We start from the raw sequence: 24,575 nt of genomic DNA on the forward strand, positions 1-24,575 counted from the left end.
TTGAAACAAGATCACTCTTTCTCTGAGAAGCCGCAGCTTTCCCATCAGACAGTTCGATGGCAGGAAAAAAGCCCAGAGGCCCATTTTGTCTGCACCAGCCGTCAAGCACCTATTAAAATGGATTAATATTGCTGCCAGTGACTCCTGGAATTGTCAATCGCGTGTGAAGAATTTGTTAAAGGACATCTGTTAATCTATTTTGAAGCACATCTCAAACAAATTGCATTCAGGATGGAAGAAAAAGCAACACCCAAACAAGGACTTGAACCCTGGACCCTCAGATTAAAAGTCTGATGCTCTACTGTCTGAGCTATCCAGGTTTGAAAAATGTTGCCCTTTTCCTCAGTTGAACTAGTTGCCCTCTCACAATGACTTTGAGCAGATAAGACTAAGTTAAGATTTTTTCAAAGTCCTCCAATTTTACAGCATAAAAAGTGTCCCTTCGGCCCATCATGTCTGCTCCAGCCATCAAGCACCTAAGTATTCTGTCCAAACTTTAACTCTGTTTCTCTCTCCACAGATGCTGTCAGACCTCCTGAGTTTATTCAGCATTTCCTATTTTTATTACAAGTTTCCAGCATTCACAGTATTTTGCTTTTATCTACTCTGATCCCATTTTCCAGCACTTAGTCCACAGCCTCATATGTTCCGGTGTTTTCATAAGAATTTAAGAACTTGGAGCAGGAGTAGGCCATCTGGCCCCTCGAGCCTGCTCCGCCATTCAATAAGATCGTGGCTGATCTTTTCGTGGACTCAGCTCCACTTACCCGCCCACTCACCGTATCCCTTAATTCCTTTACTGTTCAAAAATGTATCTATCCTTGCCTTAAAAAAACATTCAATGAGGTAGTTTCCACTGTTTCACTGGGCAGGGAATTCCACAGATTCACAATACTTTGGGTGAAAAAGTTCCTCCTCAACTCAGTCCTAAATACGCTCCCGCTTATTTTGAGGCCATGACCCTAGTTTTAGTTTTACCTACAGCGGAAACAACTTCCCTACTTCTATCTTAGCTATTCCCTTCATAGTCCTATATGTTTCTGTAAGAGCTCCCTTCATTCTTCTGAATTCCAATGAGCGTAGCCCAAGTCCACTCAGTCTCTTCTCATAAGCCAACCCTCTCAACTCCGGAATCAACCTAGTGAATCTCCTCTGCACCCTCTCCACTGCCAGTATATATTTTCTCAAGTAAGGAGACCAAAACTATACACAGTACTCCAGGTGTGGCCTCATCAGCATCTTATACAGCTGCAACATAACCTCGCTGTTTTTAAACTCCATCCCTCTAGCAATGAAAGACAAAATTCATTCGCCTCTTAATTGCTGCATCTGCAAACCAGCTCTTTATGATTCTTTCACAAGGACACCCAGGTCCGTCTACACAGCAGCATGCTGCAATTTTTTAACCATTTAAATAATAATTCATTTTACTGTTATTCCTTTCAAAATGAATGACCTCACATTTAGTAACATTGTACTCCATCTGCCAGACCCTCGCCCTCTCACTTAGATTATCTATATCTCTTTGTAGACTTATAGCATCCTCTGTACACTTTGCTCTGCCATTTATCTTTGTGTCATCTGCAAATTTTGACACACTACATTTGGTTCCCAACTCCAAATCATCTATGTAAATCGTAAACAATTGTGGTCCAAACACTGATCTTTGAGGCACATCACTAGAAAAACACCCATTTACCCCCACTCTTTGCTTTCTGTTAGTTAACTAATTCTCTGTCCATGCTAATACATTACCAGTAACACTGTGCACCTTTATCTTATAAAGCAGCCTTTGGTGCGGCACTTTGTCAAATGCCTTCTGCAAATCCAGGTACACCACATCCACAAGTTCCCCATTGTCCATGGGACATGTGATCTCCTCAAAGAATTCCACCAAATTAGTCAAACATGACCTTCCCTTCATGAACCCATGTAGCATCTTACCAATGGGACAATTTCTATCCAGATATCTATTTCTTCCTTGATGATAGATTCAAGTATTTTCCCTACTATAGAAGTTAAGCTAACCAGCCTATAGTTACCCATCTTTTGTCTACCTCCCTCTTTAAACAGTGGCATCACATTTGCTGTTTTCCAATCTGCAGGAACCACTCCAGAGTCCAGTGAAATTTTAATAAATTACCACTGGTGCATTTGCTATTTCTCCTGCAATCTCTTTTAGTAGCCTGGGATACATTCCACCAGGACCAGCAGACTTGTTTACTTTTAGCCCCATTAACTTGCCCTACCTCTCTCGAGATAATGATAGTTTCTAGGTCCTCGCTGCTATGGTCTTCCTGTCATCAATTTTTGGTATGTTATTTGTGTCTTCTACTGTGAAGACCGACACAAAATCCCTGTTCAATGCCTCAGCCATTTTCCCATTTCCAGTTGTTACATTCCCTTTTCACTCTTTTTCGTTTTATATATTTTTCTTATTATATCTTTTACACCTCCACCTTCTGACCATTCAAAGAACAAGTCACTGTGAAAGAGCGGCGAGTTCAAGGCAGTTCCACTGCTCTCTGGGTATAGGAACAAAATACACTGGCTCCACTGGGCTTCGAACCCAGGACCTTCTGCGTGTAAGGCAGACGTGATAACCACTACACTATGGAACCACATGACTGTGAGTATAAATGATCTGGAGGCAGTTCAGGGTGGTGGTGGCGGTGGGTGGTTACTGGATTGCTACTTGGATTGAGCAGGTTTCCTCATGGGGTTGGATTGGACAGACTGGGCTTCTTTCAGCCAGAGTTTAGGAAAGTGAGGGGGTGACTGGATTAAAGTTTCTAAGATGCTGAACGGTCTTGGGAAGGTGGAGATGGAAAAGATGTCTCCTCTTGTGGGTGAGGCCAAAACAAGGGGGCGCTGTTTGAACATTAGGGGGCGCCCTTTTAGGACAAGAGATGATTAGATTTGTTTCCTCCCAGAGGCTTGTGCCACTTTTAAACTCTGCCTCAGAAGGTGCTGGAGGACGGAGTCACTGAATATTTTCCTGGCGGAGGGAGCTAGATATTTATTGAGAGAATTAAAGATTATCGGGGAGGAGGAGGGTAATATGGAGAATGTGGAAGCCAACAGAAGGGGATCAGCCATGGCCTTAGTAAATAGTGAAGCAGGCTCAAAGGAGCAGATGGTTTCAGGTTGCAGCATCCACAGGATTTTGTTTTTAACTTTATATATAACTTTATGACTTAACAATTATAACATTGGCTCAATTTGTTTGTAGGTGCCAGACCTTAGCTAGTTAAGGCACCTGTTTAGTAAACAGGAGATCCTGAGTTTAAATCTCAGCAGTGCCTTTGTGTATGTTGCATTTTGCAACTCTGAGAAGCGGCAACTTTACTGTCTGAAAGCTCCATCGCAGAAAAAGAAGCCCAGAGGCCCATTTTAAAAAACCATAAGACACAGGGGCAGAATTAGGCCATCAAATCTGCTATGCTATTCCATCATGGCTGATAATTTTCTCATCCCCATTCTCCTGCCTTTTCCCCATAATCCCTGATCCCCTTATTAATTAAGAACCTATCTATCTCTGTCTTAAAGACACTCAATGATCTTGCCTCCACAGCCTTCTGCGGCAGAGTCCCACAGATTCACCACTCTGTGGCTGAAGAAATTCCTCCTCATCTCTGTTTTAAAGGCTAGTCCCTTTAGCCTGAGGCTGTGCCCTCTTGTCCTAGTTTTTCCAACTAGTGGAAACATCCTCTCCACGTCCACTCTGTCCAAGCCTCATAGTATCCAGTAAGTTTCAATAAGATCCCCACTCATCCTTCTGAACTCCAATGAGTACAGACTCAAGAGTCCTCAACCATTCCTCATACGACAAGCTCTTCATTCCAGGGATCATTCTTGTGAACCTTCTCTGGACGCTTTCCAAGGCCAACGCATCCTTCCTCAGATACCGGGTCCAAAGCTGCTCACAATACTCCAAATGGGGTCAGACCAGAGCGTTATACAGCCTCAGAAGTATATCCTTGCTCTTGTATTCTAGCCCTCTCGACATGAATGCTACTATTGCATTTGCCTTTCTAACTGCCAACTGAACCTGCACGTTAACCTTAAGAGAATCTTGAACAAGACTCCCAAATCCCTTTGTGTTTCTGATTTCCGAAGCATTTCCCCATTTAGAAAATAGTCTATGCCTCCATTCCTCCTTCCAAAGTGCATAACCTCACACTTTTCCACATTGTATTCCATCTGCCACTTCTTTGCCCACTCTCCTAACTTGTCCAAGTCCTTCTGCAGCACCCCCCCCCCACTTACTCAATACCACCTGTCCCTCTACATATCTTTGTATCATCTGCAAACTTAGCAACAGTGCCTTCAGTTCCTTCTTCCAAATTGTTAATGTATATTGTGAAAAGTTGTGTTCCTAGCACCAACCCCTGAGGCACACCACTAGTCACCGGCTGCCATCCTGAGACAGACTCTTTTATCCCTACTCTCTGCCTTCTGCCAGTCAACCAATCCTCTATCCATGCCAGGATCGTACCCTTAACACCATGGACTCTTAACTTATTTAACAGTCGCCTGTGCAGCACCATGTCAAAGGCCTTCTGGAAATCTAAATAAATCATGTCCACTGGTTCTCCTTTATCTAACTTCCTTGTTACCTCCTCAAAGAACTCTAACAGATTTGTCAGGCACGACCCCCGCCCTTGACGAAGCCATGCTGGCTTAGTCCTATTTTATGCACTTCCAAGCACTCCACGATCTCATCTTCAATAATGGACTCTAAAATCTTGCCACCGACCGGAGTCAGGCTAACTGGTCTATAATTTCCCATCTGCTGCTTGCCGCCTTTCTTAAACAGAGGTGTTACATCAGCTACTTTCCAGTCCTCTGGGACCCTCCCTGCCCGCAGTGATTCCTGAAAGATCACCACCAATGCCTCCACAATTTCCTCAGCTATCTCTTTTAGAACCCTAGGGTGTAGTCCATCTGGTCTAGGTGATTTATCTACCTTCAGACCTTTTAGTTTCCCCAGAACCTTCTCCTTAGTGATGGCCACTACACTCACCCGTACCCCCTGATTCTCCTGGAGCTCTGGCATCCCACTGCTGTTTTCCACCATGAAGACTAATGCAAAGTAACTATTCAGTTCCTCTGCCATTGCTTTGTTTTCTATTATCACTTCTCCAGCCTCATTTTTCCAGTGGTCCAATGGCTATTTTTGCCTCTCTCTTACCTTTTCTATATTGAAAATAACTCGTCCTGTCTTCTTTTATATTACGAGCTACCTCACACTCACATTTCATCTTCTCCCCCTTATTGCTTTTTATTTATCCTCTGCTCACTTTTAAAGTTTTCCCAATCATCTGGCTTCCCACTAATCCTCACCACTTTGTATGCTTTTTCTTTTGCTTTTATGCTGTCCTTGATTCCCCTCGTCAGCAATGGATGTCTCGTCTTCTCCTTAGCATGTTTCCTCCTCCTTGGGATGAATTTCTGTTGTGCCTTCTGAATAACCCCCAAAAACTCCTGCCATTGCTGTTCCACTGTCTTCCCTGGACTCCCTTTCCAATCAACTCTGGCCAACTCCTCCCTCATGTCTTTGTAGTTACCTTTATTTAGTTGGAATACTGATTTAATTGGAATACAGGAAGATTAGGGTCCTGTGTGCGGACGGACCGAAGGTGCTCAGCAAATCGATCACCCAGTATACATTTTGTCTCTCCGATGTAGAGATCCCAGCTTTTCCCTCTCAAATTGCAGGGTAAACCCGATCATATTGTGGTCACTGCTCCCTAAGGGTTCCGTCACCTGAAGTTCCCCAATCAAGTCTGCCTCATTACACATCACCAAATCCAGAATTGCCTGTTCCCTAGTAGGCTTTGTCACAAGCTGCTCCAAAAAACCATTGGTTAGACACGGCACAAATTCCTTTTTTGGGATCCATTCCCTACCAGTTTTTCCCAGTCCACCTGCATATTGAAGTCTCCATGATTATTGTAATGCCTTTTTTAGATGCCTTTTCTACCTCCTGATTTATTTTCTGTCTCACATCCTGACTACTGCGAGGGGGCCTGTACATAACTCCCATCAGTCTTTTTACCTTTGCGATTCCTCCACTCTACCCACAGAGATTCAATGCCTTCTGATCCTGTATTGCTTCTTGCTATCGATTTAACTTCATTCCTTACGAACAATGCAACCCCGCTCCCTTTGCCCATCTGCCTGTCCTTTCCATAGGACACATATCCTTGGATATTTGGATCCCAGTCCTGGTCCCGTTGCAGCCATGTCTCTGTGATGTGCCGGCCATCAAGCACCTATTTAAATGGATGAATGTGGCTGCTGGCGACTCCTGGAATTGTCAATCGCGTGTGAGGAATTTGTTAAAGGATATCTGTTAATCTATTTTGAAGGACATCTCAAACAATTATGTTCAGGGTGGAAGAAAAGCAACACTGAACAGGGACTTGAACCCTGGACCCTCAGATTAAAAGTCTGATGCTCTACCAGCTGGGCTACCCAGGCCTCTGGCAACTTTGCTGTTTCCTCCATTGAACTAGCCGCTCTCTCACTGTGACTCAGAGCAGATGAGGTTGAAGAGGAGTTGATTTTTTACTGGCGTTGGGGAAGTGTGATATTATCCACTTTGAGATTCAGCAAGAACTCCTCCTTCAATCTGGTCTATTGCATTCGCTGCTCCCAATGCGCTCTACTCTACATCAGAGAGACAAAACGTAGACTGGGTGATCGCTTTGCTGAGCACCTTTGGTCCGTCCACACGCAGGACCCTAATCTTCCTGTCGCTTGCTGCTTCAACGCACCACTCTGCTCTCCTGTCCACATGTCCGTTCTTGGCCTTTTGCAATGTTCCAGTGAAAGCAAACCGGAGAAACAGCACCTCATCTTCCGATTGGGCACTTTACAGCCTTCTGGACTCAACACTGAGTTCAACAACCTCAGAGCATGAATTCTATCCTCCACCTTCATGCTATTTCCATTTATTTTATTTCATTTTGTTTCATCCTATTTATCCATTTTATCATCCTTCTTTCTCACGTCCATTTTTCCACTTTCCAGTCCAGCTCTCTTTCTTGCCCCCCTCCCACTTTCAGGGCAACTGCCACATTCCTCGGGCAGTCCTTTAACAATCTGCATCTCTGTTCTGACATTCACACATTCTGATCATTTTGGATACTTTCTAGTACCTTCTCAGCCTTCTGTGCCCTCATTTCAATTCCCGTTGTCCCATTCCATCCCCCCCCACCCTCATAGTATAAAACTCCGCTGATTCTCTTTGCTCTCAGCTCTGATAAAAGATCATCTAGACTCGAAACATTGGCTCTATTCTCTCCCCAGAGATGCTGTCAGACCTGCTGAGATTTTCCAGCATTTTCTGTTTGTGTTGAAGCCATGTTGGAGTTGCGTAGAGCTTGGGTGAGGCCACAGCTGGAGTCCTGTGTGCAGTTCTGGTCACCACATTTTAGGAAGGTTGTGATTGCACTGGAGAGGGTGCAGAGGAGATTCCCCAGGATGCTGCCTGGGATGGAACATTTAAATTATGAAGAGAGGTTGCGGAAGCTTGGATTATTTTCGTTGGAGCAGAGAAGACTGAGGGGGGCGACCTGATTGAGGTGTACAAGATTATGAGGAGCACGGATAGAGTGGCTAAAAAGCAGCTGTTTCCCAGATTTGAAGGGTCAGTGTTCAATTCTTTGGTCTTCAGACGTTTTAAACAGCTCCATCACAGCCTCTCTGCTCTGGTATTCTGTGCTTCGGTTATAAAGACAAGTGTCCCATTTGCCTAATTAACCACCTTATCTACCTGTCCTGCTGCCTTCAGGGATCTCTGGACATGAACCCCAAGTCTCTCGGGTCCTCTGCACTTGTTAGCATCTGACCATTCAAAGGACAAGTCACTGTGAAAGAGCAGTGAGTTCAAGGCAGTTCCACTGCTCTCTGGGTATAGAAATAAATACCACTAGCTCCACTGGGCTTCGAACCCAGGACCTTCTGCGTGTAAGGCAGGCGTGATAACCACCACACTATGGAACCACATAACTGTGAATATAAATAAGCTGGAGGCAGTTCAGGGTGGTGGTGGCGGTGGGTAGCTACTGGATTGCTACAGAATGAGCGGGTTTCCTCATGGGGTTGGATTGGACAGACTGGGGTCCTTTCAGCCGGAGTTTAGGAAAGTGAGGGGGTGACTGGATTAAAGTTTCTAAGATGCTGAACGGTCTTGGGAAGGTGGAGGTGAAAAGATGTTTCCTCTTGAGGGTGAAGCCAAAACAAGGGGGCGCTGTTTGAACATTAGGGGGCGCCCTTTTAGGACAAGAGATGATTAGATTTTCTCAGAGGCTTGTGCCACTTTTAAACTCTGCCTCAGAAGGTGCTGGAGGATGGAGTCACTGAATATTTCCTGGTGGAGGGAGTTAGATATTTGTTGAGTGAGAGAGTTAAAGATTATCGGGGAGGAGGAGGGTAATATGGAGAATGTGGAAGCCAACAGAAAGGGATCAGCCATGGCCTTAAGTAAATAGTGAAGTAGGCTCGAAGGACCAGATGGTTTCAGGTTGCAGCATCCACAGGGTTTTGCTTTTAACTTTATATACAAATTATAACATTGGTGCAACTGTTCCATTAGTGTCGTGGCTTAGTTGGTTAAAGTGCTTCCATAACAATTTGGTGATCCTGAGTTTGAATCTCAATAATGCTATTTTGTTGCATTTTTGAAACAAAATCACTCTTTCCCTGAAAAGCTGCAGCTTTCCCATCAGACAGTTCGATAGCAGGCCCAGAGGCCCATTTTGTCTGTGCTGGCCATCAAGGACCTATTAAAATGGATGAATGTTGCTGCCGGTGACTCCTGGAATTGTCAATCGTGTATGAGGAATTTGTTAAAGGACATCTGTTAATCTATTTTGAAGACATCTCAAACAATTGCATTCGGGGTGGAAGAAAAGCAACGTCTGAACAGGGAATTGAACCCTGGACCCTCAGATTAAAAGGTTGATACTTTACTGACTGAGCTATCCAGGTTAGAGACCAATGACCCTTTTCCTCAGTTGAACTAGCCGCTCTCTCACTGTGACTTTGAGCAGATAAGATTGAAGGGGAGTTGATGTTTTCAAAGTCCTCCAATTTTATAGCTTGAAAAGTGTCCCTTCGGCCCATCATGTCTGCTCCAGCCATCAAGCACCGATTTATTCTGTCCAAACTTTAACTCTGTTTCTCCACAGATGCTGCCAGACCTCCTGAGTTTATTCAGCATTTCCTGTTTTTATTACAAGTTTCCAGCATTCACAGTATCTTGTTTTTATCTATTCTGATCCCATTTTCCTGCATGTAGTCCACAGCCTTGTACGCTCTGGTGTTTCCAAAACCCATCTTAATGCGTCTTCATTCATGAGAGAAATCATTTTCACACACTGAGTGGTTGGGGTCTGGATTGCAATGCCTGGGAGTGTGGTGGGGGCATAAGTCATTGAAGAGGGTCTGTTCTGACCCTCCAAAAGAGCATCCCACCCAGACTCTGCTCTCCACCCTATCACAATGCATTTAACCACGGTTTCGCCATCAAAAATATCCAGCTTTGGACACCAAGGGGCATTTTAACGCAGCCAATCCACATCACCTACACATCTTTGATGTGTGGGAGGAAACTGGAGCACGTGGACGAAACCCACGCAGACACGGGGAGAACGTGCAGCCTCCACACAGACAATCAGCAAGTACTAGGAATGAACCCGAGTCTCTGGCGCTGTGACACAGCAGTGCTAAAAGGATGAGACCACATCTTGAAAATCTGTGTAGCTTTGGTCTCTTTCTTTGTAGGAATATTGAATAGGGAATCTCCGATTTAAGACAGAGAAATGGAGGAATTTACTCTATAAGAGGCTTATGAATCTGTGGAATTATTTAGTGCCGAGAGCTGTTGGGTCATTAAGTATGCTCAAGACTGAAATAGGCAGGTTTTTAATCAGTAAAGGATTCAAGTGTTGTGGGGATAAGGCAGGAAAGTGGAGTTGAGGACTTTCACATCAGATCAGTCATGATCTCATTGAATGGTGAGGCAGACTTGGAGGGTTGACTTCTGCTCCTACATCTTAATGTATTATGGTCTTATGGGAACACGAGTTGGCCATTCAGCCTATTGAGCCTACTGGGGCATTGAATGCGATCATTGGGAACTACAACTGCTTTTGCTCCCACTATGTTGTTGTTCATCCATCATCATCGACGAGGACCTTGACACCATTAGTCATTTTGAGGCTGGTTGCAGTGTGTCCGAAGATGACTGATCAGGCCAATTCGGGCACGGAATGTCCTGGCACACATTGGACAGACCTGTGTAGACACTGTAGTTGTTGCGCTGGTGGCTCTGGACTTGCGCAGCTCGCGCTTAAGTTGTGCTTCAGCAATAAACCTTGCTTTGTGAGTTTGACAGCCTTTGTGGATGAGGCAGCGCCAGGTAGGGCAGTTTCCTGCCAGCGTTTCCCAGGTGGTCGTGTCAATGTCAAGCGACTTTAGGGAGGCTTTGAGTGTGTCTTTGAAACGTTTCTTCTGCCCTCCATGCGAGTGTCTTCCAGCAGAGAGTTCCCAAAAAGGAGCTGTTTGGGTATTCGCTCATCTGACATACGGATGACATGTCCTGCCCACTGGGTCTGCGCTCTCATCAGCAGTGTGTGGACTGATGGTAGACTTGCTCTAGAGAGAACTTCAGTGTCTGGTACTTTGTCTTGCCATCTGATGCGTAATATTCTGTGAAGACAAGTCATGTGGAAATGATTGAGCTGTCTTGCATGTCTTCGATACACAGTCCACATTTCACAGGCATACAGGAGGGTAGTGAGTACCACAGCGCTGTAGGCCTTCAGTTTTGTTGCTGGGCTGATTCCTCGACACTCCCATACAGTGGAACGCAGTCCACCAAAAGCAGAACTTGCCTTTGCTATTCTGCAGTTAACTTCTGCATCAATTGTCACTGTTTGGGAGAGGGTGCTGCCAAGATAAGTGAACTGGTCCACTGCCTGTAGTTTCTGCCCTTTGATTGTGATTATGGGTTCTGTGTACGGTGTACGAGGAGCAGGCTGGTGCATGACTTCGGTCATTTTAATGTTGATGGTGAGCCCAAAGTTTTCACAAGGCGTGGAAAATTTGTCCATACTGACTTGCATCTCGGGCTCTGAGCCAGCATACAGGGCACAGTCATCGGCAAAGAGGAAATCTCTCAGAACAGTCTGTTTCACTTTGGTGATAGCTTGAAGTCTCCTCAGGTTGAAAAGCTTCCCATCCACTCTGTACTTGAGGCTGAATCCAGCAACACTGTCCTGGAAGGCATCACTCGGCATGGCAGTAAACATCATGCTGAACAATGTGGGTGCCAGCACACAGCCCTGTTTGATGCCATTGGTGACTGGGAATGCCTCACAGAATTCTCTGCCATCCAGTACTCTGGCCATCATGGAACTGGCGTACCATCTGAATGAATTTGGGGGGGCAGCCGAACTTTGATATGATCCTCCAGAGGTCTTGTCGGCTTACAGTATCGAAGGCTTTCGCGAGGTCAACAAAGGTTGTGTAGAGCTCGCGATTCTGCTATACCAACCATAACCATTGACGTTATTGTAAATCAGGACTCAATATCTACCTTAAACATAATCACTGATGGAGATTCCACAGCCGAGGTATAGGATCAAAACAGCATTGGTTATACTGGGGCTCGAACGCAGGACCTTTGGTGTATAAAGTGGACGTGATAACTATTACAACATGGAACCACACACGTACTAAAGTGCTGGAGACAGGTCAAAGATGGTTTACAAGATTGATAGCTGGAATCAGCGGGTTATCCTGCGAAGATCAATTGGACAGACTGGGTTTGTTTCCGCTGGAGTTTAGGATATTGAGGAGTGAATCGTAAAATCCCTACAGTGCAGAAGGAGGCCATTCGGCCCATCACACCTGTACCCACCACACTCCCATGAAGGCGTTTTTCCCATAATTCCACATATTTACCCTGCCAATTCCCCTGACATTAGGGGAATTTAGCATGGCCAATCCACTTAACCCACACATCTTTGGACTTGATGAAAGTTTATAAGATTCTGAATGGTCTTCAATTTGATTTGATTTGTTATTGCCACATGTATTAAATACAGTGAGTGTTGTTTTTTGAGCACTATACAGACAAAGCGTACCATACTCCAAGGACCTGTTTGTTGCTGTGCTGAGTGTCTGTAAAAATATCAGAAATAGGAGCAAGAGGAGCATCTACTGAGCTGCTGTTAATAAATTCAAATGATAACAAGAATAGAAAACGCTGGAAAATCTCAACAAACTGACAGCATCTGTATAGAGAGAACAGAGCCAACGTATGGAGTTAGGATGACCCTTGGTCAGAAACTAGAATCCAGCCTCCAAATGTTGTCTCTGTTCTCTCTCCACAGATGCTGTCAGGCTTGCTGTGCTTTTCCAGCATTTTTGTTATTGTTTCAGGTTGCAGCATCAAGCTTTGTGTTGGTGCCATGGCTTAGTTGGTTAAACAGCCTGACTTGTAAAGAGATAGATTCTGAGTTCAAATCTCAGCTGTGTGTTCGTTTTTAAACAACATCATTCTTTCGCTGAGAAGTCACAACTTCCCCATCATACAGTTCGATAGCAGGAAAAGAAGCCCAGAGGCCCATTTTGTCTGCGCCGGCCATCAAGCACCAATTGAAATGAATGAATGTTACTGCCGGCGACTCCTGGAATTGTCAATCGCGTGTGAGGAATTTGTTCAAGGACATCTGTTAATCTACTTTAAAGCACATCTCAAACAATTACATTCAGGGTGGAAGAAAACACCCAAGCAGGGAGTTGAACCCTAGACCCTCAGATTAAAGGTCTGATGCTTTTCTGACTGAGCTATCCAAACTTCCAGGAATGCACCCTTTTCCTGCCTTGAACTAGTGGCTTCCAACTTTGGGAAGAGTTGATTTTAATGGGGTGGGGAAGTGTGATATTGTCCTCTTTGAGGTCAAGATGATTATTTAGTGAAACTTTCTAAATGTCCAAAAGTCAAATCGCGCTGAGCATTTCATCACTTTGCAGAACAAGGACCTCATGGAATCTTCCACTTTAGATCCCTTCTATCTTGTTCCTATAATGAGTCCAACAGTAAGTCAACTGTTTTTGTTGAAGTCACGTTGGAGTTGTATAGAACTTTGGTGAGGCCACAACTGGAGTACTGTGTGCAGTTCTGGTCGCCACATTTTAAGAAGGATGTGATTGCACTGGAGAGGGTGCAGAGGAGATTCCCCAGGATGCTGCCTGCGATGGAGCATTAAAGTTATGAAGAGAGGTTGGGTAGGCTTGGATTATTTTCATTGGAGCAGGGAAGACTGCGGGGCCACCTGATTGAAGTGTACAAGTTTATGAGGTGCCCGGACAGAGTAGCTAAGAAGCAGCTGTCCCCCAGATTTGAAGGGTCAGTGTTCGAGTCTTTGGTCTTCAGGCGTTTTATACAGCTCCACTAAAGCCTCTCTGCTCTGATATTCTATGCCTCACTATAAAGGCAAGTAACTGAAGTGCCTTGTGAGCCATCTTTTTGACCTGACCAGTTGCCTTCAGAGATATATGGACATATATCCCAAGTCTCTCGGCTCCTCTGCAGTTGTTAGAATCCAACCATTCAAAGAACAAGTCACTGTGAAAGAGAGGCGAGTTCAAGGCAGTTCCACTGCTCTGGGTATAGGAATAAAACACTGGCTCCACTAGGCTTCGAACCCAGGACCTTCTACGTGTGAGACAGACGTGATAACCACTACACTATGGAACCACATGACTGTGAGTGCAAATGAGCTGGAGGCAGTTCAGGGTGGTGGGGGGAGGGAGGGTGGCGGCAGCAGCAGTGGTGGGTAATTACTGGATTGCTACCCGGAATGAGCGAGTTTCCTCATGAGGTTGCATTGGACAGACTGGGCTTCTTTCAGCTGGAGTTTAGGAAAGTGAGGGGGTGACTGGATTAAAGTTTCTGAGATGCTGAACGGTCTTGGGAATGTGGAGATGGAAAAGATGTTTCCTCTTGTGGGTGAGGCCAAAACAAGGGGGTGCTGTTTGAACATTAGAGGATACCCTTTTAGGACAAGAGATGATTCAATTTGTTTTCTCTCAGAGGCTTGTGCCACTTTTAAACTCTGCCTCAGAAGGTGCTGGAGGACGGGCTCACTGAATATTTTCCTGGTTAGATATTTGTTGAGAGAATTAAAGATTATCGGGGAGGGGGAGGGGAACGTGGAAGCCAACAGAAGGGGATCAGCCATGGCCTTAGTAAATAGTGAAGCAGGATCGAAGGAGCAGATGGTTTCAGGTTGCAGCATCCACACAATCTTGCTTTTAATTTCATATACAAATTATAATAGCAGGTTACCATTTCTGTTGGTGCCGTGGCTCAGTTGGTTAACGTACCTACCTAATAAACAGGTGATCTTGAGTTCAAAACTCAGTGGTGCCTTTGTGTGTTTTGCATTTTACTTTTTTGAAACAAGATCACTCTTTCTCTGAGAACCCGTAACTTTCCCATCAGACAGCTCGATAGCAGGAAAAGAAGCCCAGAGGCCCATTTTGTCTGCGCCGGCCATCAAGCATCTATTAAAATGGATGAATGTTGATGTCGGCGACTCCTGGAATTGTCAATCGCGTGTGAGGAATTTGTTAAAGGATATCTGTTAATCTATTTTGAAGGACATCTCAAACAATTACATTCAGGGTGGAAGAAAAGCAACACCTGAACAGGGACTTGAACCCTAGACCCTCAGATTAGAGGGCTACCAGCTGGGCTACCCAGGCCTCCAGCAACTCTGCTGTTTCCTCCATTGAACTAGCCGCTCTCTCACTGTGACTCACAGCAGATGAGGTTGAAGAGGAGTTGATTTTTTACTGGCGTTGGGGAAGTGTGATATTATCCACTTTGAGATTCAGCAAGAACTCCTCCTTCAATCTGGTCTATTGCATTCGCTGCTCCCAATGCGCTCTACTCTACATCAGAGAGACAAAACGTAGACTGGGTGATCGCTTTGCTGAGCACCTTCGGTCCATCCACACGCAGGACCCTAATCTTCCTGTCACTTGCTGCTTCAACGCACCACTCTGCTCTCCTGTCCACATGTCCGTTCTTGGCCTTTTGCAATGTTCCAGTGAAAGCAAACCGGAGAAACAGCACCTCATCTTCCGATTGGGCACTTTACAGCCTTCTGGACTCAACACTGAGTTCAACAACCTCAGAGCATGAATTCTATCCTCCACCTTCATGCTATTTCCATTTATTTTATTTCATTTTGTTTCATCCTATTTATCCATTTTATCATCCTTCTTTCTCACGTCCATTTTTCCACTTTCCAGTCCAGCTCTCTTTCTTGCCCCCCTCCCACTTTCAGGGCAACTGCCACATTCCTCAGGCAGTCCTTTAACAATCTGCATCTCTGTTCTGCCATTCACACATTCTGATCATTAATGCACACTTTCTAGCACCTTCTCAGCCTTCTGTGCCCTCATTTCAATTCCCATTGTCCCATTCCATACCCCCCACCCTCACAGTATAAATCTCCGCTGATTCTCTGTGCTCTCAGCTCTGACGAAGGATTATCTAGACTCAAAACGTTGGCTCTATTCTCTCCCCAGAGATGCTGTCAGACCTGCTGAGATTTTCCAGCATTTTCTGTTTGTGTTGAAGCCACGTTGGAGTTGTACAGAACTTTGGTGAGGCCACAGCTGGAGTACTGTGTGCAGTTCTGGCCACCACATTTTAGGAAGGTTGTGATTGCACTGGAGAGGGTGCAGAGGAGATTCCCCAGGATGCTGCCTGGGATGGAGCATTTAAGTAATGAGGAGAGGTTGCATCAGCCTCAGTTGTTTTTCACTGAGCAGAGAAGACTGAGGGGCCACTTGATTGAGGTGTACAAGATTATAGGGGCACGGACAGAGCGGATAAGGAGCAGCTGTTCACCAGATTTGAAGGGTCAGTGTTCAATTATTTGGTCTTCAAATGTTTGATACAGCTCCATCATGGCCTCTCTGCTCTGATACTCTGTGCCTCGGCTATAAATACAAGTGTCCCATATGCCTTGTCAACCACCTTATCGACCTGCGGACATGAACCCCAAGTCTCTCAGGTCCTCTGCACTTGTTCGCATCCAACCATTCAAAGGACAAGTCACTGTAAAAGAGCAGCAAGTTCAAGGCAGTTCCACTGCTCTCTGGGTATAGAAACAAAATATCACTGGCTCCACTGGGCTTCGAACCCAGGACCTTCTACGTGTAAGGTAGACGTGAAAGCCACTACACTATGGAACCACATGACTGAGTGTAAATGAGCTGGAGGCAGTTCAGGGTTGGGGGAGCAGTGGGTGGTTATTGGATTACTACCTGGAATGAGCGGGTTTCTTCATAAGGTTGCACTGGACAGACTGGACTCCTTTCAGCCGGAGTTTAGGAGTGTGAAGGGGTCACTGGATTAAAGTTTCTAAGATGCTGAATGGTCTTGGGAAGGTGGAGGTGGAAAAAAATGTTTCCTCTTGTGGGTGAGGCCAAAACAAGTGGGCACTGTTTGAACATTCAAAATAGATTAACAGATGTCCTTTAACAAATTCCTCACACATGATTTCCAAGAGTCACCGCCTGCAACATTCATTCATTTGCCCTCATTTGGTGGCGAAATGCCCTCCATACCAGGATGTTGCCTGGTACGGAGGGCATTAACTACGAGGACAGGTTGAAGAAACTTGGTTTCTTCTCACAGGAGCCTCAGAGGTTGAGAGGAGACCTGATAGAAGTCTACAAGATTATGAGGGGCATGGACAGAATGGATAGTCAGAAGCTTTTTCCCAGGGTCGAAGAGTCAATTACTAGGGGGGCACCGGTTTAAGGTGTGAGGGGCAAGGTTTAAAGGAGATGTACGAGGCAGGTTTTTTTTTACACAGAAGGTGGTGGGTGCCTGGAACTCACTGCCGGGGGAGGGAGTAGAAGTGGATACAGCTGTGACTTTCAAGGGACAAATACATGAATGGGATGGGAATGGAGGGATCCGGTCCCTGGAAGAGAGATCCCCCAGCCCCGGCCTGCTGTGTCTCCAGTCTGTCAGTGAGATCCCCCAGCCACGGCCTGCTGTGTCTCCAGTCTGTCAGTGACAGTCCCAGCCACGGCCTGCTGTGTCTCCAGTCTGTCAGTGAGATCCCCCAGCCCCGGCCTGCTGTGTCTCCAATCTGTCAGTGAGATCCCCCAGCCCCGGCCTGCTGTGTCTCCAGTCTGTCAGAGAGATCCCCCAGCCCCGGCCTGCTGTGTCTCCAGTCTGTCAGTGACAGTCCCAGCCACGGCCTGCTGTGTCTCCAGTCTGTCAGTGACAGTCCCAGCCACGGCCTGCTGTGTCTCCAGTCTGTCAGTGAGATCCCCCAGCCCCGGCCTGCTGTGTCTCCAGTCTGTCAGTGACAGTCCCAGCCACGGCCTGCTGTGTCTCCAGTCTGTCAGTGACAGTCCCAGCCACGGCCTGCTGTGTCTCCAGTCTGTCAGTGAGATCCCCCAGCCCCGGCCTACTGTGTCTCCAGTCTGTCAGTGAGATCCCCCAGCCCCGGCCTGCTGTGTCTCCAGTCTGTCAGTGAGATCCCCCAGCCCCGGCCTGCTGTGTCTCCAGTCTGTCAGTGAGATCCCCCAGCCCCGGCCTGCTGTGTCTCCAGTCTGTCAGTGACAGTCCCCCAGCCACGGCCTGCTGTGTCTCCAGTCTGTCAGTGAGATCCCCCAGCCCCGGCCTGCTGTGTCTCCAGTCTGTCAGTGACAGTCCCAGCCACGGCCTGCTGTGTCTCCAGTCTGTCAGTGACAGTCCCCCAGCCACGGCCTGCTGTGTCTCCAGTCTGTCAGTGAGATCCCCCAGCCACGGCCTGCTGTGTCTCCAGTCTGTCAGAGAGATCCCCCAGCCACGGCCTGCTGTGTCTCCAGTCTGTCAGTGAGATGCCCCAGCCCCGGCCTGCTGTGTCTCCAGTCTGTCAACGACAGTCCCCCAGCCACGGCCTGCTGTGTCTCCAGTCTGTCAGTGAGATCCCCCAGCCACGGCCTGCTGTGTCTCCAGTCTGTCAGAGAGATCCCCCAGCCACGGCCTGCTGTGTCTCCAGTCTGTCAGTGACAGTACCAGCCCCGGCCTGCTGTGTCTCCAGTCTGTCAGAGAGACTCCCAGCCACGGCCTGCTGTGTCTCCAGTCTGTCAGAGAGATCCCCCAGCCACGGCCTGCTGTGTCTCCAGTCTGTCAGTGAGATCCCCCAGCCCCGGCCTGCTGTGTCTCCAGTCTGTCAGTGAGATCCCCCAGCCCCGGCCTGCTGTGTCTCCAGTCTGTCAGTGACAGTCCCAGCCACGGCCTGCTGTGTCTCCAGTCTGTCAGAGAGATCCCCCAGCCACGGCCTGCTGTGTCTCCAGTCTGTCAGTGAGATCCCCCAGCCACGGCCTGCTGTGTCTCCAGTCTGTCAGAGAGATCCCCCAGCCACGGCCTGCTGTGTCTCCAGTCTGTCAGTGACAGTCCCAGCCACGGCCTGCTGTGTCTCCTGTCTGTCAGTGACAGTCCCAGCCACGGCCTGCTGTGTCTCCAGTCTGTCAGTGACAGTCCCAGCCACGGCCTGCTGTGTCTCCAGTCTGTCAGTGAGATCCCCCAGCCCCGGCCTGCTGTGTCTCCAGTCTGTCAGAGAGATCCCCCAGCCACGGCCTGCTGTGTCTCCAGTCTGTCAGTGAGATCCCCCAGCCACGGCCTGCTGTGTCTCCAGTCTGTCAGTGACAGTCCCAGCCACGGCCTGCTGTGTCTCCAGTCTGTCAGTGACAGTCCCAGCCACGGCCTGCTGTGTCTCCAGTCTGTCAGTGACAGTCCCAGCCCCGGCCTGCTGTGTCTCCAGTCTGTCAGAGAGATCCCCCAGCCCCGGCCTGCTGTGTCTCCAGTCTGTCAGTGAGATCCCCCAGCCACGGCCTGCTGAGTCTCCAGTCTGTCAGTGAGATCCCCCAGCCCCGGCCTGCTGTGTCTCCAGTCTGTCAGTGAGATCCCCCAGCCCCGGCCTGCTGTGTCTCCAGTCTGTCAGTGACAGTCCCAGCCCCGGCCTGCTGTGTCTCCAGTCTGTCAGTGAGAGTCCCAGCCACGGCCTGCTGTGTCTCCAGTCTGTCAGTGAGATCCCCCGGCCCGGCCTGCTGTGTCTCCAGTCTGTCAGTGAGAGTCCCAGCCCCGGCCTGCTGTGTCTCCAGTCTGTCAGTGAGAGTCCCAGCCACGGCCTGCTGTGTCTCCAGTCTGTCAGTGAGATCCCCCGGCCCGGCCTGCTGTGTCTCCATACTGTCAGAGAGAGTCCCAGCCACGGTCTGCTGTGTCTCCAGTCTGTCAGTGAGAGTCCCAGCCACGGCCTGCTGTGTCTCCAGTCTGTCAGTGAGATCCCCCAGCCACGGCCTGCTGTGTCTCCAGTCTGTCAGTGAGATCCCCCAGCCACGGCCTGCTGTGTCTCCAGTCTGTCAGTGAGAGTCCCAGCCCCGGCCTGCTGTGTCTCCAGTCTGTCAGTGAGAGTCCCAGCCACGGCCTGCTGTGTCTCCAGTCTGTCAGTGACAGTCCCAGCCACGGCCTGCTGTGTCTCCAGTCTGTCAGAGAGATCCCCCAGCCACGGCCTGCTGTGTCTCCAGTCTGTCAGTGAGATCCCCCAGCCACGGCCTGCTGTGTCTCCAGTCTGTCAGTGAGAGTCCCAGCCACGGCCTGCTGTGTCTCCAGTCTGTCAGTGAGATCCCCCAGCCCCGGCCTGCTGTGTCTCCAGTCTGTCAGTGACAGTCCCAGCCCCGGCCTGCTGTGTCTCCAGTCTGTCAGTGAGAGTCCCAGCCACGGCCTGCTGTGTCTCCAGTCTGTCAGTGAGATCCCCCGGCCCGGCCTGCTGTGTCTCCAGTCTGTCAGTGAGAGTCCCAGCCCCGGCCTGCTGTGTCTCCAGTCTGTCAGTGAGAGTCCCAGCCACGGCCTGCTGTGTCTCCAGTCTGTCAGTGAGATCCCCCGGCCCGGCCTGCTGTGTCTCCAGTCTGTCAGTGAGATCCCCCGGCCCGGCCTGCTGTGTCTCCATACTGTCAGAGAGAGTCCCAGCCACGGTCTGCTGTGTCTCCAGTCTGTCAGTGAGAGTCCCAGCCACGGCCTGCTGTGTCTCCAGTCTGTCAGTGAGATCCCCCAGCCACGGCCTGCTGTGTCTCCAGTCTGTCAGTGAGATCCCCCAGCCACGGCCTGCTGTGTCTCCAGTCTGTCAGTGAGAGTCCCAGCCCCGGCCTGCTGTGTCTCCAGTCTGTCAGTGAGAGTCCCAGCCACGGCCTGCTGTGTCTCCAGTCTGTCAGTGACAGTCCCAGCCACGGCCTGCTGTGTCTCCAGTCTGTCAGAGAGATCCCCCAGCCACGGCCTGCTGTGTCTCCAGTCTGTCAGTGAGATCCCCCAGCCACGGCCTGCTGTGTCTCCAGTCTGTCAGTGAGAGTCCCAGCCACGGCCTGCTGTGTCTCCAGTCTGTCAGTGAGATCCCCCAGCCACGGCCTGCTGTGTCTCCAGTCTGTCAGAGAGATCCCCCAGCCACGGCCTGCTGTGTCTCCAGTCTGTCAGAGAGATCCCCCAGCCACGGCCTGCTGTGTCTCCAGTCTGTCAGAGAGATCCCCCAGCCCCGGCCTGCTGTGTCTCCAGTCTGTCAGTGAGATCCCCCAGCCACGGCCTGCTGTGTCTCCAGTCTGTCAGAGAGATCCCCCAGCCACGGCCTGCTGTGTCTCCAGTCTGTCAGTGAGATCCCCCAGCCCCGGCCTGCTGTGTCTCCAGTCTGTCAGTGAGAGTCCCAGCCACGGCCTGCTGTGTCTCCAGTCTGTCAGTGAGATCCCCCAGCCACGGCCTGCTGTGTCTCCAGTCTGTCAGTGAGATCCCCCAGCCCCGGCCTGCTGTGTCTCCAGTCTGTCAGTGAGAGTCCCAGCCACGGCCTGCTGTGTCTCCAGTCTGTCAGAGAGAGTCCCAGCCCCGGCCTGCTGTGTCTCCAGTCTGTCAGAGAGAGTCCCAGCCCCGGCCTGCTGTGTCTCCAGTCTGTCAGAGAGATCCCCCAGCCACGGCCTGCTGTGTCTCCAGTCTGTCAGTGACAGTCCCAGCCACGGCCTGCTGTGTCTCCAGTCTGTCAGTGACATCACCCAGCCACGGCCTGCTGTGTCTCCAGTCTGTCAGAGAGATCCCCCAGTCACGGCCTGCTGTGTCTCCAGTCTGTCAGTGAGATCCCCCAGCCACGGCCTGCTGTGTCTCCAGTCTGTCAGTGAGATCCCACAGCCCTGGCCTGCTGTGTCTCCAGTCTGTCAGTGAGATCCCCCAGCCCCGGCCTGCTGTGTCTCCAGTCTGTCAGTGACAGTCCCAGCCACTGCCTGCTGTGTCTCCAGTCTGTCAGTGAGATCCCCCAGCCCCGGCCTGCTGTGTCTCCAGTCTGTCAGTGAGATCCCCCAGCCACGGCCTGCTGTGTCTCCAGACTGTCAGTGAGATCCCCCAGCCCCGGCCTGCTGTGTCTCCAGTCTGTCAGAGAGATCCCCCAGCCACGGCCTGCTGTGTCTCCAGTCTGTCAGAGAGAGTCCCAGCCATGGCCTGCTGTGTCTCCAGTCTGTCAGAGCGATCCCCCAGCCACGGCCTGCTGTGTCTCCAGTCTGTCAGTGAGATCCCCCAGCCACGGCCTGCTGTGTCTCCAGTCTGTCAGAGAGATCCCCCAGCCACGGCCTGCTGTGTCTCCAGTCTGTCAGTGAGAGTCCCAGCCCCGGCCTGCTGTGTCTCCAGTCTGTCAGTGAGATCCCCCGGCCCGGCCTGCTGTGTCTCCATACTGTCAGAGAGAGTCCCAGCCACGGTCTGCTGTGTCTCCAGTCTGTCAGTGAGAGTCCCAGCCACGGCCTGCTGTGTCTCCAGTCTGTCAGTGAGATCCCCCAGCCACGGCCTGCTGTGTCTCCAGTCTGTCAGTGAGATCCCCCAGCCACGGCCTGCTGTGTCTCCAGTCTGTCAGTGAGAGTCCCAGCCCCGGCCTGCTGTGTCTCCAGTCTGTCAGTGAGAGTCCCAGCCACGGCCTGCTGTGTCTCCAGTCTGTCAGTGACAGTCCCAGCCACGGCCTGCTGTGTCTCCAGTCTGTCAGTGAGATCCCCCAGCCACGGCCTGCTGTGTCTCCAGTCTGTCAGTGAGAGTCCCAGCCACGGCCTGCTGTGTCTCCAGTCTGTCAGTGAGATCCCCCAGCCACGGCCTGCTGTGTCTCCAGTCTGTCAGAGAGATCCCCCAGCCACGGCCTGCTGTGTCTCCAGTCTGTCAGAGAGATCCCCCAGCCACGGCCTGCTGTGTCTCCAGTCTGTCAGAGAGATCCCCCAGCCCCGGCCTGCTGTGTCTCCAGTCTGTCAGTGAGATCCCCCAGCCACGGCCTGCTGTGTCTCCAGTCTGTCAGTGAGATCCCCCAGCCCCGGCCTGCTGTGTCTCCAGTCTGTCAGTGACAGTCCCAGCCACGGCCTGCTGTGTCTCCAGTCTGTCAGAGAGAGTCCCAGCCACGGTCTGCTGTGTCTCCAGTCTGTCAGTGAGAGTCCCAGCCACGGCCTGCTGTGTCTCCAGTCTGTCAGTGAGATCCCCCAGCCACGGCCTGCTGTGTCTCCAGTCTGTCAGTGAGATCCCCCAGCCACGGCCTGCTGTGTCTCCAGTCTGTCAGAGAGAGTCCCAGCCACGGTCTGCTGTGTCTCCAGTCTGTCAGTGAGAGTCCCAGCCCCGGCCTGCTGTGTCTCCAGTCTGTCAGTGAGAGTCCCAGCCACGGCCTGCTGTGTCTCCAGTCTGTCAGTGACAGTCCCAGCCACGGCCTGCTGTGTCTCCAGTCTGTCAGAGAGATCCCCCAGCCACGGCCTGCTGTGTCTCCAGTCTGTCAGTGAGATCCCCCAGCCACGGCCTGCTGTGTCTCCAGTCTGTCAGTGAGAGTCCCAGCCACGGCCTGCTGTGTCTCCAGTCTGTCAGTGAGATCCCCCAGCCACGGCCTGCTGTGTCTCCAGTCTGTCAGAGAAATCCCCCAGCCACGGCCTGCTGTGTCTCCAGTCTGTCAGAGAGATCCCCCAGCCACGGCCTGCTGTGTCTCCAGTCTGTCAGAGAGATCCCCCAGCCCCGGCCTGCTGTGTCTCCAGTCTGTCAGTGAGATCCCCCAGCCACGGCCTGCTGTGTCTCCAGTCTGTCAGAGAGATCCCCCAGCCCCGGCCTGCTGTGTCTCCAGTCTGTCAGTGAGATCCCCCAGCCACGGCCTGCTGTGTCTCCAGTCTGTCAGTGAGATCCCCCAGCCCCGGCCTGCTGTGTCTCCAGTCTGTCAGTGAGAGTCCCAGCCACGGGCTGCTGTGTCTCCAGTCTGTCAGTGAGATCCCCCAGCCACGGCCTGCTGTGTCTCCAGTCTGTCAGTGAGATCCCCCAGCCCCGGCCTGCTGTGTCTCCAGTCTGTCAGTGACAGTCCCAGCCACGGCCTGCTGTGTCTCCAGTCTGTCAGAGAGAGTCCCAGCCCCGGCCTGCTGTGTCTCCAGTCTGTCAGAGAGAGTCCCAGCCCCGGCCTGCTGTGTCTCCAGTCTGTCAGAGAGATCCCCCAGCCACGGCCTGCTGTGTCTCCAGTCTGTCAGTGACAGTCCCAGCCACGGCCTGCTGTGTCTCCAGTCTGTCAGTGAGATCCCCCAGCCACGGCCTGCTGTGTCTCCAGTCTGTCAGTGACAGTCCCAGCCCCGGCCTGCTGTGTCTCCAGTCTGTCAGTGAGATCCCCCAGCCACGGCCTGCTGTGTCTCCAGTCTGTCACTGAGATCCCCCAGCCACGGCCTGCTGTGTCTCCAGTCTGTCAGTGAGATCCCCCAGCCACGGCCTGCTGTGTCTCCAGTCTGTCAGTGAGATCCCCCAGCCCCGGCCTGCTGTGTCTCCAGTCTGTCAGTGAGAGTCCCAGCCACGGCCTGCTGTGTCTCCAGTCTGTCAGTGACAGTCCCAGCCCCGGCCTGCTGTGTCTCCAGTCTGTCAGTGAGATCCCCCAGCCCCGGCCTGCTGTGTCTCCAGTCTGTCAGTGAGAGTCCCAGCCACGGCCTGCTGTGTCTCCAGTCTGTCAGTGAGATCCCCCAGCCACGGCCTGCTGTGTCTCCAGTCTGTCAGTGAGATCCCCCAGCCACGGCCTGCTGTGTCTCCAGTCTGTCAGTGACAGTCCCAGCCCCGGCCTGCTGTGTCTCCAGTCTGTCAGTGACAGTCCCAGCCCCGGCCTGCTGTGTCTCCAGTCTGTCAGTGAGAGTCCCAGCCACGGCCTGCTGTGTCTCCAGTCTGTCAGTGACAGTCCCAGCCCCGGCCTGCTGTGTCTCCAGTCTGTCAGTGAGAGTCCCAGCCACGGCCTGCTGTGTCTCCAGTCTGTCAGTGAGATCCCCCAGCCACGGCCTGCTGTGTCTCCAGTCTGTCAGTGAGAGTCCCAGCCACGGCCTGCTGTGTCTCCAGTCTGTCAGTGACAGTCCCAGCCCCGGCCTGCTGTGTCTCCAGTCTGTCAGTGAGATCCCCGAGCCACGGCCTGCTGTGTCTCCAGTCTGTCAGAGAGATCCCCCAGCCCCGGCCTGCTGTGTCTCCAGTCTGTCAGAGA

General features: G+C 50.7%; 6 non-coding genes across 6 annotated transcripts; all 6 read right to left on the reverse strand.

Annotated features, from left to right (window-relative positions):
• Positions 1-247: 247 nt before the first annotated feature.
• Positions 248-320, reverse strand: trnak-uuu (transfer RNA lysine (anticodon UUU)). Its single transcript has one exon. It is a non-coding gene; the product is annotated as a tRNA-Lys (tRNA).
• A 2,228-nt stretch (positions 321-2,548) lies between these two features.
• Positions 2,549-2,621, reverse strand: trnav-uac (transfer RNA valine (anticodon UAC)). Its single transcript has one exon. It is a non-coding gene; the product is annotated as a tRNA-Val (tRNA).
• A 3,788-nt stretch (positions 2,622-6,409) lies between these two features.
• On the reverse strand, positions 6,410-6,486 carry trnak-uuu (transfer RNA lysine (anticodon UUU)). The gene has a single exon. It is a non-coding gene; the product is annotated as a tRNA-Lys (tRNA).
• A 1,454-nt stretch (positions 6,487-7,940) lies between these two features.
• trnav-uac (transfer RNA valine (anticodon UAC)) lies at positions 7,941-8,013 on the reverse strand. The gene has a single exon. It is a non-coding gene; the product is annotated as a tRNA-Val (tRNA).
• Positions 8,014-13,707: 5,694 nt separating this feature from the next.
• trnav-cac (transfer RNA valine (anticodon CAC)) lies at positions 13,708-13,780 on the reverse strand. Its single transcript has one exon. It is a non-coding gene; the product is annotated as a tRNA-Val (tRNA).
• Positions 13,781-16,220: 2,440 nt separating this feature from the next.
• trnav-uac (transfer RNA valine (anticodon UAC)) lies at positions 16,221-16,293 on the reverse strand. Its single transcript has one exon. It is a non-coding gene; the product is annotated as a tRNA-Val (tRNA).
• Between the last annotated feature and the right edge of the window lie 8,282 nt (positions 16,294-24,575).

The sequence above is a fragment of the Carcharhinus amblyrhynchos genome, unplaced genomic scaffold, assembly GCF_965287045.1.
Source record: "Carcharhinus amblyrhynchos unplaced genomic scaffold, sCarAmb.v2.hapA chromosome_218, whole genome shotgun sequence".
NCBI classification, from domain to species: Eukaryota; Metazoa; Chordata; class Chondrichthyes; order Carcharhiniformes; family Carcharhinidae; genus Carcharhinus; species Carcharhinus amblyrhynchos.